Source organism: Oncorhynchus mykiss, chromosome 7 (genome assembly GCF_013265735.2).
Source record: "Oncorhynchus mykiss isolate Arlee chromosome 7, USDA_OmykA_1.1, whole genome shotgun sequence".
In the NCBI taxonomy this organism is placed as follows: domain Eukaryota; kingdom Metazoa; phylum Chordata; class Actinopteri; order Salmoniformes; family Salmonidae; genus Oncorhynchus; species Oncorhynchus mykiss.
In genome coordinates this window covers 45,356,095-45,369,066 of record NC_048571.1, presented here as the reverse complement: position 1 = coordinate 45,369,066, position 12,972 = coordinate 45,356,095, and the positions used below count along the sequence as shown (strand labels likewise).

Below are 12,972 nucleotides of genomic sequence, written 5' to 3'. Positions count from 1 at the left end.
CAATATTTCTTCAAGCTCTGTCAAGTTGGTTGTTGATCATTGCTAGACTGCCATTTTCAAGTAGATTTATATTTAAGTCAAAACTGCAACTTGGTCACCCAGGAACATTCACTCTCTTCTTGGAAAGTAACTCACAATTACAAGGATACCCATAACATGATGCAGCTACCACTATGCTTGAAAATATGGAGAGTGATACTCAGTAATGTTTTGATTTCGATATGCCCAAAACATAACACTTTCTTTCAGGACAAAAAGTGAATTGCTTTGCCACATTTTTTGAAGTATTACTTTAGTGCCTTGTTGCAGATGCGTGTTTTGGAATATTTTTATTCTGTACAGGCTTCCTTCTTTTCACTCTGTCAATTACGTTAGTATTGTTGAGTAACTACAATGTTGTTGATCCATCCTCAGTTTTCACCTATCAGAGCCATTAAACTCTGTAACTGTTTTAATGTTACCATTGGCCTCTTGGTGAAATCCCTGAGCAGTTCCTTTCCTCTCCGAAAACTAAGACACCTGTATCTTTTTAGTGACTGGGCTTATTGATACACCATCAAAAGTGTAATTAATCACTCACCATGCTCAAAGGGATATTTAATGGCAGCTTTTTTTTAAACTTAAACCCGTCTACCAATAGGTACCCTTCTTTGTAAGGCATTGGAAAACATCCCTGGACTTAGTGGTTGAATCTGTGTTTAAAATCCGCTGCTCAACTGAGGGACCTTACATGTGTGGGGTACAGAAATGAGTTAGTCGTTAACAAATCATGTTAAACACAATTATTTTAAACAAAGTGAGTCCAGACAATTTATTGTGATTTGTTAAGCACATTTTTAATCCTGATTTTATTTGGGCTTGCCATGACAAAGCGGGCGAAGGAAAAGCTTTTCATTTAGAATTCATTTGTAAATATTTGAACAACATAATTCCACTTTCACATTGTGAAGTATTTTTTGTAGGTCAGTGACTAAAAAAACTCAATTTAATCAATTTTAAATTCAGGCTGTAACACACCAAAAGTCCAAGGGTGGGAAGACGTTCTGAAGGCTCCGTATGTGTTATTACAGACTGACTCCTATTCTGTCACTAATCAAGGACAGCACAATACCTGATGTAGTACATACCGTTTATAACTGCTATTCTTAACTTTAAAGGACAATGCTCAGATAGAAATAAATGCAAACATTTACTTCTGCTCAAACAATGACAGTTAAAAAATAGATGCTTGTGGCGTCAAGTCTCATTCTGCGCTGTGGTGCTCTTCCTTGTATGAGGGAATTCATCAATAAAGCAATTGTTTAAGCTCCCAGCAGGTCCCAGTGCAGCTGTAAAATTTATGAGCAGCAGTACAAACAGACAGTGGATGGATCGAAAAGAGTCCCGGAGGCCGCCGGAAGAGAGTCCTTAGCAATAACAACACAATCAATCACATCTCACACACGTCACACACAACTCTAAGTTCCCTAGCAATGCATTCCAAGTGCATTCTCACATTCACATGTTCTCTGCTCCATCATTAAATCTCATCCGAGGAGGCTGGAGAGAGGTGGATGGCTCATAATAATGGATGGAATGGATTCAATGGAACGGTATCAAACACATGGAAACCAGGTGTTTGATGTGTTTGAGACCATTCCATTCATTCCCTTCCAGCTACTACTATGAGCCCGTCCTCCCCATTTGAAGTGCCACCAGCCACCACCGTATATCACAGTGTTAGTAGGTTGTTCCATCATAGGGGGATGGATGGTATACTGCCGGCTCAATCTCAGAGCCTCTCTGTGTAAAATCCTGTTCTGTTAAGACTGCGATACACTTCGGGCTTTTTAGAAATCCTATGACCACACTACTTTTCACATAACAAGCCTTGGAGAGAGATCTGAGAATGGAGTAGTATGATGCTGGCATTCCGCTAACAATAAGGACATCACAGCAGAATGGTGGATGTTCTTTGGAGTGTGCAGCAACGAGGGCAATTAAGACACCAAATATGTTGACATTTTGTTTGGGAGTTTGCTGACAGTACCCTTTCATATCTTGTTCCTTTAAATTCCACTATGATGTCCCCAACTTCTATGAAAGCCTTGGATATATTTGGAATGCCTTGCAGATATCAATCGTGTTATCCGTTATTAAAGGCTTTAGAAATGGCAATCGTGAACGAATCTGTACAGTGTTGAATTTTTTTTATTTTTTATATATATATATTTTTTACATTGCACTACTTTTAGTTACTAGCTGAGATTTGAAGTGCAGAAAAAATGTCTGCCTATTGGAGTACAATTTCTTTCCCCTGTTATTTTGTCCGTCTAAGCCCTGAATGATTGTGACAGAGGACTGTCATCAGGCTCTAAATCATGGGGAAGTACTGTTCTTCCTCCAAACAAAACCAGAGGATGTCAGTCTGTGTTTCATCAAGTTTGCTTACTCACATAGCCCCTCCGAACAAGTGTGGAGGTTTTTTGGAGCCTACCCGTCCATAGTTTTTATGCTTGGAGAACCACATGGATAGCAGATTTGGCATTGGCATGCTCACAGCACCAGCGAGTCTGCCCATTATTCTCCACACATTGCAAACGCTATGGCTGGAGTGAGGTCGGGCTGCATCCTCAGGGCCGGACAACAATCTCAGCCTGCAGAGCTGGGGACAAATAGTCCTCTGATCTATGCACATTAATTTACAGTGGAAGTGGAAAGAGAGACAGCCTTGCCATGCTAAAGGGATTGCAGCAAAGGCTAAGTGTATACAAGGGTACATCCTTGCTATTCTCTGGAGAAGTGCAGGGTGAAATGTACAAGTGCAGAAGTTGTATGAAACCTGACTGGGAAGCAGGGCAGAGTCTGGCAGTGTTAATCAGGCTTTCTAGTTCATCTGTAAGAAGACTACTTAGCCACAACTGAGGCCATGCGATAGTGCAGAGATGGTAGTCTTAGGGGTGCATTTCTGGTTGCACTTTACTTGAACCCTCCATCACAAAGGTGCTTTTGGCATAGAGATCACATTTTTTAAGAGCAGAAGATTGCATCCCACCTCTAACAGGGAAAAATACATAGGATATATGTGTGCAAGTACAAAAGGAGTAATTTGTTGAGATTTGATGATATTCTCAGCAGGGTTTACATTTAATCATAATTTATGTAATCTGCTTGTGTATGCTCCTGGGTAAATACAATGTCTGAAAAATTAAACACCTGTGATCCCTCTTCCTAGAGGCACATCTTCATTATTGACAGTGAACATGACACCACATCATGTTATCATGGAAGATGAATTGTTATGTTCAAAAACGGGACTTTGAGAGTGCCTAGTGGTATAGTTTAATAGCATGCTTCACACTCATCTTAACCAAACATTTCCCACCCACACAATATTCAAGTGATTCCCCCCCCCCCCAGAGCTGTCTCCCTAAAGGTTGCTTGTTGGTAAAAGCTTTCAGGAGAAGTAACCTGAAACATGTTGTGGGTACCTGAGTTATTGCTTATACTGTACCATGATTATGCAGTATGCCTTCAGGGACCAGGACAGTGCCCACTGTCTAATATAATTATGAATTCACTCGATGATGCTCACCAAGGTGCCTTCGGGAATAACTTTGGTGGAACACAGATCACATATTTCAATAACTTCAGATAAGCTAGCAAGTAAACAGAAAACACGTTTTCTATTTGGAATGTTTCTTGGCAATGGCTTGCACTACACCCCATTGTCTTACGTCAGATTGCTCCAATGTTGTCACTGTCTTATCTGATATAAGACAATGACAACACCCCTGAGTTAGAGTTGCTACTGGAAAGATCATTTCTCCACATGCCAAATAATTATGTTGCTTTTGATATTGAAATTCAAACCCCTTGATTGGTTTCTATGGCAACTGGTTTGACTACTGTAAGAGCCTTACTCCAGTTTCTGAAGTGCAGTTGGAGATCTGTAGCCCTAGGAGGAAATTTCATAGACAGACTGTCACCCCTAAATTGTACCATAGTAATAGCCTCATCTCCACACCAGAGTTAGTGCTTAGTTTTATGATTCTATGGGCAGCTCCTTTCAGATCCTGACTCAACGTACTCTGGCTGTCACAATCACCCTGGGTAAAGGTCAGCCATGCACCAGACAATCAAAAACAAGAGAATAACCAGCTCACTTCATTATATCAATGGGGATGTGGTTTATTACCACAACAGGTTCAGAAACATGCCGGGTTCTCGTCCAAAGCATAGGTTAATATCCTTCATCGGATACACAAAGCTATTTTAAACAGCTGACCATCTTTCCTCTTTGGTCTGTTGGTCTGCTCCCACATAGCAAACTGTCAGGCTTTGGCCTTTCTTGTCGCAAGGCACCTTGACTGAATCATCACTGTGAACTGTGATTTCTGCCCAGTTCTATAAGAGTCGGGAAGCAAGTACAGGGGGAGCGGGAGTAGACGTGAAAGTACCCCCTCTCTGATGCGCGGCTCCGGCTGCAGGACGGCGACCAGAGGGACGGTCCCGAGGACCAGGAGCGGGCCAGTCACTTCTGCTGAGGCACGGGAGCCTGACGGGCCAACTGAGGCTTGGAAACCTGTCCAACCAGCTGAGGTTTGGGAGCCTGAAGAGCCAGCTGAGGTTTGGGAGCCTGAAGAGCCAGCTGAGGTTTGGGAGCCTGAAGAGCCAGCTGAGGTTTGGGAGCCTGAAGAGCCAGCTGAGGTTTGGGAGCCTGAAGAGCCAGCTGAGGCATCCCCGGTCGCTTCGGCAGCGGCACTTGGAACCGACGTCACCAGTAAAAAAACATTTTAAAAATAAAAAAAAATCCCATTTGTTTCCCTTTGGTGAGGCGTTATTCTGTAACGTGTACGCTAAGAATCGGGAAGCAAGTACAGGGAGTGAATTTAATAAATAACGGAACATGGACCAAAACAAGAAACACGAGTAGCATACAGACATGAAACACAGAAACAGAGTCAATAACACCAGAGGAAAGAACCAAAGGGAGTGACAGATATAGAGGTGGTAATCAGGAAGGTGATGGAGTCCAGGTGAGTCTCATGAGGCACAGGTGCGCGTAACGATGGTGGCAGGTCTGCGTAATGATGAATAAACTGCCGAGGTCGAGCGCCGGAGAGGGAGAGCGGGTGTAAATGTGACAAGTTCGCCAGATAGTTAGGCTTAGGACACTCTCAACTCTTCAGATGGCACATTCACAACAACAGACAATCCAGTGTCTTTTGATGAGAAGAATGTGTGAGTTGAAGGTGCAAGATAATAGTTAAGAGTCCTAAGTTACTATGTAGTAAGAAGTATTTGTTGAACTTAGATTTCCTTTCACCATTACCAATGTGTATTCTGCAAGTATTCAGCAAAACTCGCATCTAAATTAGAAAAACAAAGGCAATTTGCACACAAACCTCTTTGTTCCTTTTAGATGGTTTAAAAGCATATACTGGGACTGTAACCCAAAGGGCACATCAAAAATGGATAACCCATGGGAATCAACAGCACTTTAAACTGCGAAAAAAGCTGAAAAGCACATTTTCTAGATGTTTATAAATGGACATACAGTATATTAAATGAACAACAGAAAATACATGAAACTAAATCTCAGTGCACACAAAGCCTCTACCTTAGTATGCCTTATCATACAACTTAAGATCGCTCCTATACTGTTCAGGGTGTGTTGGAAACTCCATCAACTCCATTTCATTTCATTAGAGGAAAACGTTGTAGAATTCACTCACTTCCATACCCAGGGCCACGCAGTCAACATAAATAATGAGAAATGGGAATTGAAGCCCTCTGTTGCAATTAGTCATTTCATTTCCAGATCGAATTTGGCTTATTTCAAATGGCGTATCTGGGATTCTCTAGACATGTCTCTAAAGGTCAAATCTGTTTCTCTCCCCTAACAATAATTTGGATTCTCTTTCAAAGGACACACCCCCACAGAGATGTCTCCAAGGACAGCTATTTCTATCTGATATTCACATGATGAAGTAACGCCGCCATAAATGTCCGTACTGCAGGGGTGTTTGTGAATATATCTGCAGGAGCAGTAATGTTCCATCCAGACTTTGAGAGGAGCCTGCATACAGTAGTGCTGTCTTGTGAGTCAAATAGACAAAGAGAAATTGCCAAAGGGACCAGGCAGGGGGATGACAAGCAGTGTTCCAGGATGACAAATGTTTCTGAAATGGTAAATGCTCAGGAATGATAAATATTACAGGATGACAAATGTGGACCAGCTGCAAAGGAAATCAAATACAAGCCACACTAGATTAGAGATTCTGAGTGGATCAAGGTTTTTATTTCTTCTACTTTAGGTCTTGATAGCAGTGATCAAATTGAACAAGATGGGTGAAGTTTGGTGTTGAAGTTTTCCGGCTGTCTAAGAAGAGTATGATTTATAATCAGAAGGGAATGTGGGATGTTGCCTCTCTGTAACAGATATATAAGTAAACCCTCAACGCAGGGCAAATACACAAACTTAAGAGTTTGTTGTCCTCTGTGGAGGCAAGGTGTTGCTTCTCTCATAATACATTTCTTGCCAGAACAATTTCAAAAATGCTACTCAACAGACCCTTCAGAATTTGGGCATTTCTCCACTGTTATGGTTACATCAGAATACAATTTGGGAAGGGATTACATTCCTTGGCTAGCTGGAACGAATGTCGAGAAACACAATTGTGATTGGGACCACAGGCCAAAGGTATTACTGTATGCTCAACAATATAGAAGATTCAAGCAGGCCAACTCCAACAGCTACTACCAACCCTTGAAAGGGAATACTTGTCACACCCTGATTTGTTTCACCTGTCTTTGTGATTGTCTCCACCGCTCCTCCAGGTGTCGCCCATCTTCCCCATTATCCCCTGTGTATTTATACCTGTGTTCTCTGTTTGTCTGCTGCCAGTTCGTTTTTGTTTGTGAACCTACCAGCGTTTGTTCCCCTGCTCCTGTCTGTTTCTTGCTCCTGTTTACTAGTCCTTCCCGGTTTTGACCCTTCTGCCTGCCCTGACCCTGAGCCTGCCTGCGGTTCTATATCTTGTCCCACCTCACTGGATTATTGACCCCTGCCTGCCCTGACCCTGAGACTGCCTGCCGTTCTGGACCCTTTGCACCTTCTCTGGATTACTCACCCCTGCCTGAACTGACCCTGCGACTGCCTGCCATTCTTAACCCTTTGCACCTCCTCTGGATTGCTGGCCCCTGCCTGCCTTTGACCTGTCGTTTGCCTGCACCTGTATTAGAAATAAACATTTGTTTCTTCGACACTGTCTGCATCTGGGTCATACCTGAAACGTGATAATAATACCTTTCAAAATGTTGAATGGAGTTCTGTGTTAAGGCTGAGGTTTGGATTTCGAATAGCTAAATTACACCAAAGATAGGAAACAATTTAAGAGAACCACAGTATGCCCTTGAATAAACTCAGAAAAATATTGACTCAGATGTCAGTAGCTTGTATGTTAAATGTTATGTGTGACTGTGTGGAATTAATGTATGCATGATGCCAGATGTGTGATCAGACCAGAGACCAGCTTTACATTTTGCATAAATAGGCTGGAACACACATTTGTAATCAAATTGCATAGTGGGAAATCACAGTTTTATAACATGTCATTCAAAACACATATCTTTCACGTTTTATCTACTCAGAGTCAAGTTACTGTATGGAAGGAAAGAGGATACCTAGTCAGTTGCACATCTGAATGCATTCAACCGAAATGTGTCTTCCGCATTTAACGCAAACCTTCTCTGACCATGGTCACTCCCGATCACCCATGCAGCATGTTTTGACTATAGAGTGTACACTATGGCTAACAGTGCTGACACCACACACTTTGTGCTATCAGAGATAAAGGCTCTGATGAGAACTTAAATTGCATCCTTGGCTTGTTTGTTCCACTTGATATCGGCTATAGTCTCAAGGTAATGCTTACCTCTGCAAATGGCTGAACACCTGCCTTAGAAAAACAAGAATGGCCAGCATGAGCTATAAGGGACAAGGAGCTCTTCTGTTAATTGTAAGGTTTCAATTTGGAACAATCCTACCATGATCAAAATATTTACTTTGAACCGAAAATGTTATATCACAATGAAATTATATAAGATCTTGTTTAGTTACTGAATTATTATAAAAAATAAACAAAAAACACTAAAGTAAGCTTGCATAAGCCTACCAAGTAGAACATTTCAATGCGACTGATGGTGCCGGCAGGATGCCGATGGGAAATATTGAGACAGAACCGTTTTTGAGGAGGAGAATAGAACAGAAAATGAATAATCAAATAAATAAATAGTAGGACAGACAGACATATAGCCTGTGACAAGGAGACCAGGAAATAATATTAGGGACTCGGCGAGAAAAAGAGACAGTGTGATACAAGGATTACTCATAGCGAGCGCCTCAAGGGAATAGAGAGTAACAAAGATGGAAACCTGTTTCTATCTCTAGTCACGTTTCCTTAATGGACTCACAATGGGACCTAGTTTGTGGTGTTAGATGTGGGAGTATAACCAATTGATTACTGCCAATCAATGGCAAAAGTCTGAGGCTTCCCATGTTGCTCAAAAACAATATATTTAACAGCAGGTATGAGAATACAATAGTAATTACTAGGCTCAGTGATTTGTGACGACAGTAACAAGCTCTGCAAGCTCAAATAGACTGACCCAGCACTATCCTGGTGTTTATACCCCTGCGATGTACAATGACTTCAAAACAACACTTTTACACCATGCATAGTTCATGCATAGAGTACATAAATAATAATTGAGCTTGGAGAAGAGTTGACTATAACACTGAATCAAACTCAACATTTACAGTTTTGCCATGATATACTGTATTGGACAATGGTAAAGTATTTGAAGTTGGACTTTCCTCTGCTCTGCCATGTTCTTTATGTCAACATTAACCATCACATGAAATGAATAAACTCTCATTCTGTAGGCTGTGTGTTAATTGTTTGATGTCAATGAGGCTAGTGGTGTTTTGAGAGTGGAGGTATGAGATTTCATTGATTACCAGTTAAAGGATCATTGATTTACTGCTTCAAGCTGCTTAGTTAGCTCCATTCAACATGGTAAGACATAACAAAATATGTGCTGGCTTTGATGTCTCTTAACCTCACAGCACAATTAGTCAATGATGTATTATTATTAATCTTCTCATACTAAGGCAATTTATATATTATTAACTTCATAAAACAATACAAATTAAGGTATGAAACAATTGGATTGGTAATGATATCTCTATGGACCCACCTTAGGGGGTCCTACATGTATCCCTTTTGGAGTACATCGAGACAGAATGGGCAGTATTGGGATGCACTCTATTGTCACATGGTACCATAGATTTAGCTACATAGAGTCATCATAGATTTAGTCTATAATCAGTCCCAGCAGCCTATCTTTAAGATGGCTGCCATTCATTTCATTGGGAGGAAATGCATTGGTTTTGAAAATGTGTGTTTACAATGAAGACAACACAATATTATGGCCCATGTATGTCAGTTATATGTATTTAGCAAAATGTTACCAAAATAGTGGTACAAATATGGCAAAAATGCTGCCTGAATTGCTGGGTTTTGTATCATTTTCACATATATTGCATTAAAATGCAACAAAATAATTTTAGAAGTATTTACTAATTATAAACAATATGATTCCATAAATTGTGTTCACATCAGGAAATGTGATGTGAAACCTGCCCTGTACGTTGCACCCTATATGAAATCCCATAGGAATGCATTACATCCAGCAAAGAGGTACAGGAAAACAATTTTCTCAAAATGCCTTCATAATGAGTACTAAACTGTACATGAAGCTAGGAAAAGTCTAAACAATGATGCCCAGCTATTGCTGATTTAACCATAGGATACACATTTTCCAATATGTCCGTCAACAGGCTTGATTGGTTTTAAATGGATTGGTCTGACATTGCCAAAACTCTTTCAATAATAGGTGGAATATGCCTGTCACACCCTGGTCAAAGTATTTTGTGTTTATCTTTATTTATTTGGTCAGGCCAGGGTGTGGCATGGGGTTTTTGTATGTGGTGTGTATGGGGATTGTAGCTAGTGGGGTGTTCTAGCTAAGTCTATGGCTGTCTGAAGTGGTTCTCAATCAGAGGCAGGTGTTTATCGTTGTCTCTGATTGGGAACCATATTTAGGCAGCCATATTCTTTGAGTTTGTCCTTAGTGTCCTGATGTCATTGTTCTGTGTTAGGTTACACAAGTATAGGCTGTTTCGGTTTTCGTTAAGTGTATTGTTTTGATAGTGTTTGTGTTTAGTGTGTTACTTCATTAAACATGGATTGCAATAGACACGCCGCATTTTGGTCCGACTCTCCTTCTCACCAAGAAAACCGTTACAGAATCACCCACCACAAAGGGACCAAGCAGCGTGTCAACAGGCAAGAACAGCCCAAAGTGGAGTACAGTATGGACTATACTTCTTGGGAGGAGATAGACAGGTGGGCGGTCGACCCAGGGAGAGTGCCGGAGCCCGCCTGGGATTCGATGGAGCAGTGCGCGGAAGGATATAGGAGAATGGAGTTTGCGAAGCAAGCAAGGCGGCGCGGACGGAGGCCCCATAGTCAGCCCCAAAAATTTCTTGGGGGGGGGGGCTCAGGGAGAGTGTGGCAGAGTCTGGAGCCAGACCTGAGCCAACTCTCCCTGTTTATCGTGAGGAGCCAATGAGGAGACCAGAACCAGAGCCGGTGTTGGAGGTGAGCGAAACAGAGACTGTGAAGGAGTTAATGGGGAAATTGGAGGAGAGAGAAATGAGGGAGTTGCTGTGTTGGTGTTTTAAACATGGAATTCGCCCGACGGAGCGTGTCGGGGATTTGATGGCACCTGGGTCAGCGCTCCATACTCGTCCTGAGGTGCGTGTTAGTCGGCTGGTGAAGATGGTGCCAGTCTCACGTACCAGGCCTCCTGTGCACCTCCCTAGCCTTGCACGTCCTGTGCCAGCACCGCTCTCAAGATCTCCAGTACGCCTTCACGGTCTAACCCATCCTGTGCCACCTCCACACCCCAGCCCTCCGGTAGCAGCTCCCCGCACCAGGCTTCCTGTGCGTGTCCTCGGCCCAGTACCACCAGTGCCAGCACCACGCATCAGGCCTACAGTGCGCCTCGCCTGTCCAGCGCTGTCGGAGCCCTCCTCCTCTCCAGCGCTGTCGGAGTCTCCCGCCTGTTTAGCGCTGTTAGAGCCTTCCTTCTCTACAGCGCTGCCGGAGTCTCCCGCCTGTTCAGAACTGCCAGTCTGCAAGGAGCTGCCAGTCTGCAAGGAGCTGCCAGTCTGCAAGGAGCTGCCAGTCTGCAAGGAGCTGCCAGTCTGCAAGGATCTGGTAGATTCATCAACCTGCCTGAGCTTCCTCTCACTCCTGAGCTTCCTCTCACTCCTGAGCTTCCTCTCACTCCTGAGCTTCCTCTCACTCCTGAGCTTCCCCTCAGTTCCGAGCTGCCTCAGTCCCGAGCTGCCCCTCAGTCCCGATCTGCTCCTCAGTCCAGTGGGGTTCTGGGTGAGGACTACTAGGCCATGGTCGGCGGCGAGGGTGGACTATCCAGGGACGCGAGGAGAAGGGACTAAGACATTGATTGAGTGGGGTCCACGTCCCGCGCCGGAGCCGCCACCATGGACAGACGCCCACCCGGACCCTCCCTATTGTTTTGAGGTGCGTTCGGGAGTCCGCACCTTAGGGGGGGGGGGGTTCTGTCACACCCTGGTCAAAGTATTTTGTGTTTATCTTTATTTATTTGGTCAGGCCAGGGTGTGGCATGGGGTTTTTGTATGTGGTGTGTATGGGGATTGTAGCTAGTGGGATGTTCTAGCTAAGTCTATGGCTGTCTGAAGTGGTTCTCAATCAGAGGCAGGTGTTTATCGTTGTCTCTGATTGGGAACCATATTTAGGCAGCCATATTCTTTGAGTTTGTCGTGGGTGATTGTCCTTAGTGTCCTGATGTCATTGTTCTGTGTTAGGTTACACAAGTATAGGCTGTTTCGGTTTTCGTTAAGTTTATTGTTTTGATAGTGTGTGTTTAGTGTGTTACTTCATTAAACATGGATTGCAATAGACACGCCGCATTTTGGTCCGACTCTCCTTCTCACCAAGAAAACCGTTACAATGCCTAATGGTAATTAGAAATATGTTATAGTTATGCAGATAACACAACCAATGTAGCCTGGTTTGCAAAATATATCATATTTGTCAAATGTTTGCTAAATTGTTCCAAAAATATACAAAAAACACTACCCATGTTAAAAATGTATCTGCAATATTCCTAAAGGGATCTTTCACTGGTTTGTAGTGATTATAATGATGTACAATATTATGCCATATTTTTTTATTTAAAATCTTTGTCTTGAATCCTGTCACATTCACTGCATTCCAACAACACTCTAAACTGCCTGATGATGAGGGCATCAACTTACATAGCTGGTGAAGTATTAAAGCCTTAGGTTTACAGCCGTTCTAGATCGTGTCTAGTTACACTATTTATGGAAAAATAGTATATAGTATTTTCTCCAATCACCAATTACATAATTTCTAATAAATGTGTCATCCAGTCACTGAACTAATGGCTACAGAATGATTAAGTAGCAGATTTCATTAAACAACATAAGGTTAGAGAGCATTATTTTAAGATGGTCAGGGTCAGAAGAGTCTGATCACCAAAGTTCCTTTTTAGAGAATTTGTGTTTACCTAAGTATTTGTGTTAAATTGCTGGGACAACTCAAACTACAGAGCACACCTTTCATCTTGGCATGCTGAGTATTGCTATACAACAGACCATTACAGGTGGCAACTATAAAACCTGTAGTGGTGCGTTGGTAAAATCCCTGAGGAAGCCATACCAAGCCTGTAAACAAGCCATATTACAACCTATGGTGTGATAATTGCGTTGTTTGCTCTATAACCCATTGGTTCATACGCCACCATGATATACAATAAGGCCAGGAAAACAAAAAGACAACAGTCAACAGTCAA

At 42.5% G+C, this 12,972-nt stretch overlaps 1 long non-coding RNA gene across 2 annotated transcripts in view; it reads right to left on the bottom strand.

Annotated features, from left to right (window-relative positions):
* Positions 1–12,972, bottom strand: part of LOC118965290 — a 31,933-nt gene that overhangs the window by 18,407 nt on the left and 554 nt on the right. The window lies entirely within an intron of this gene.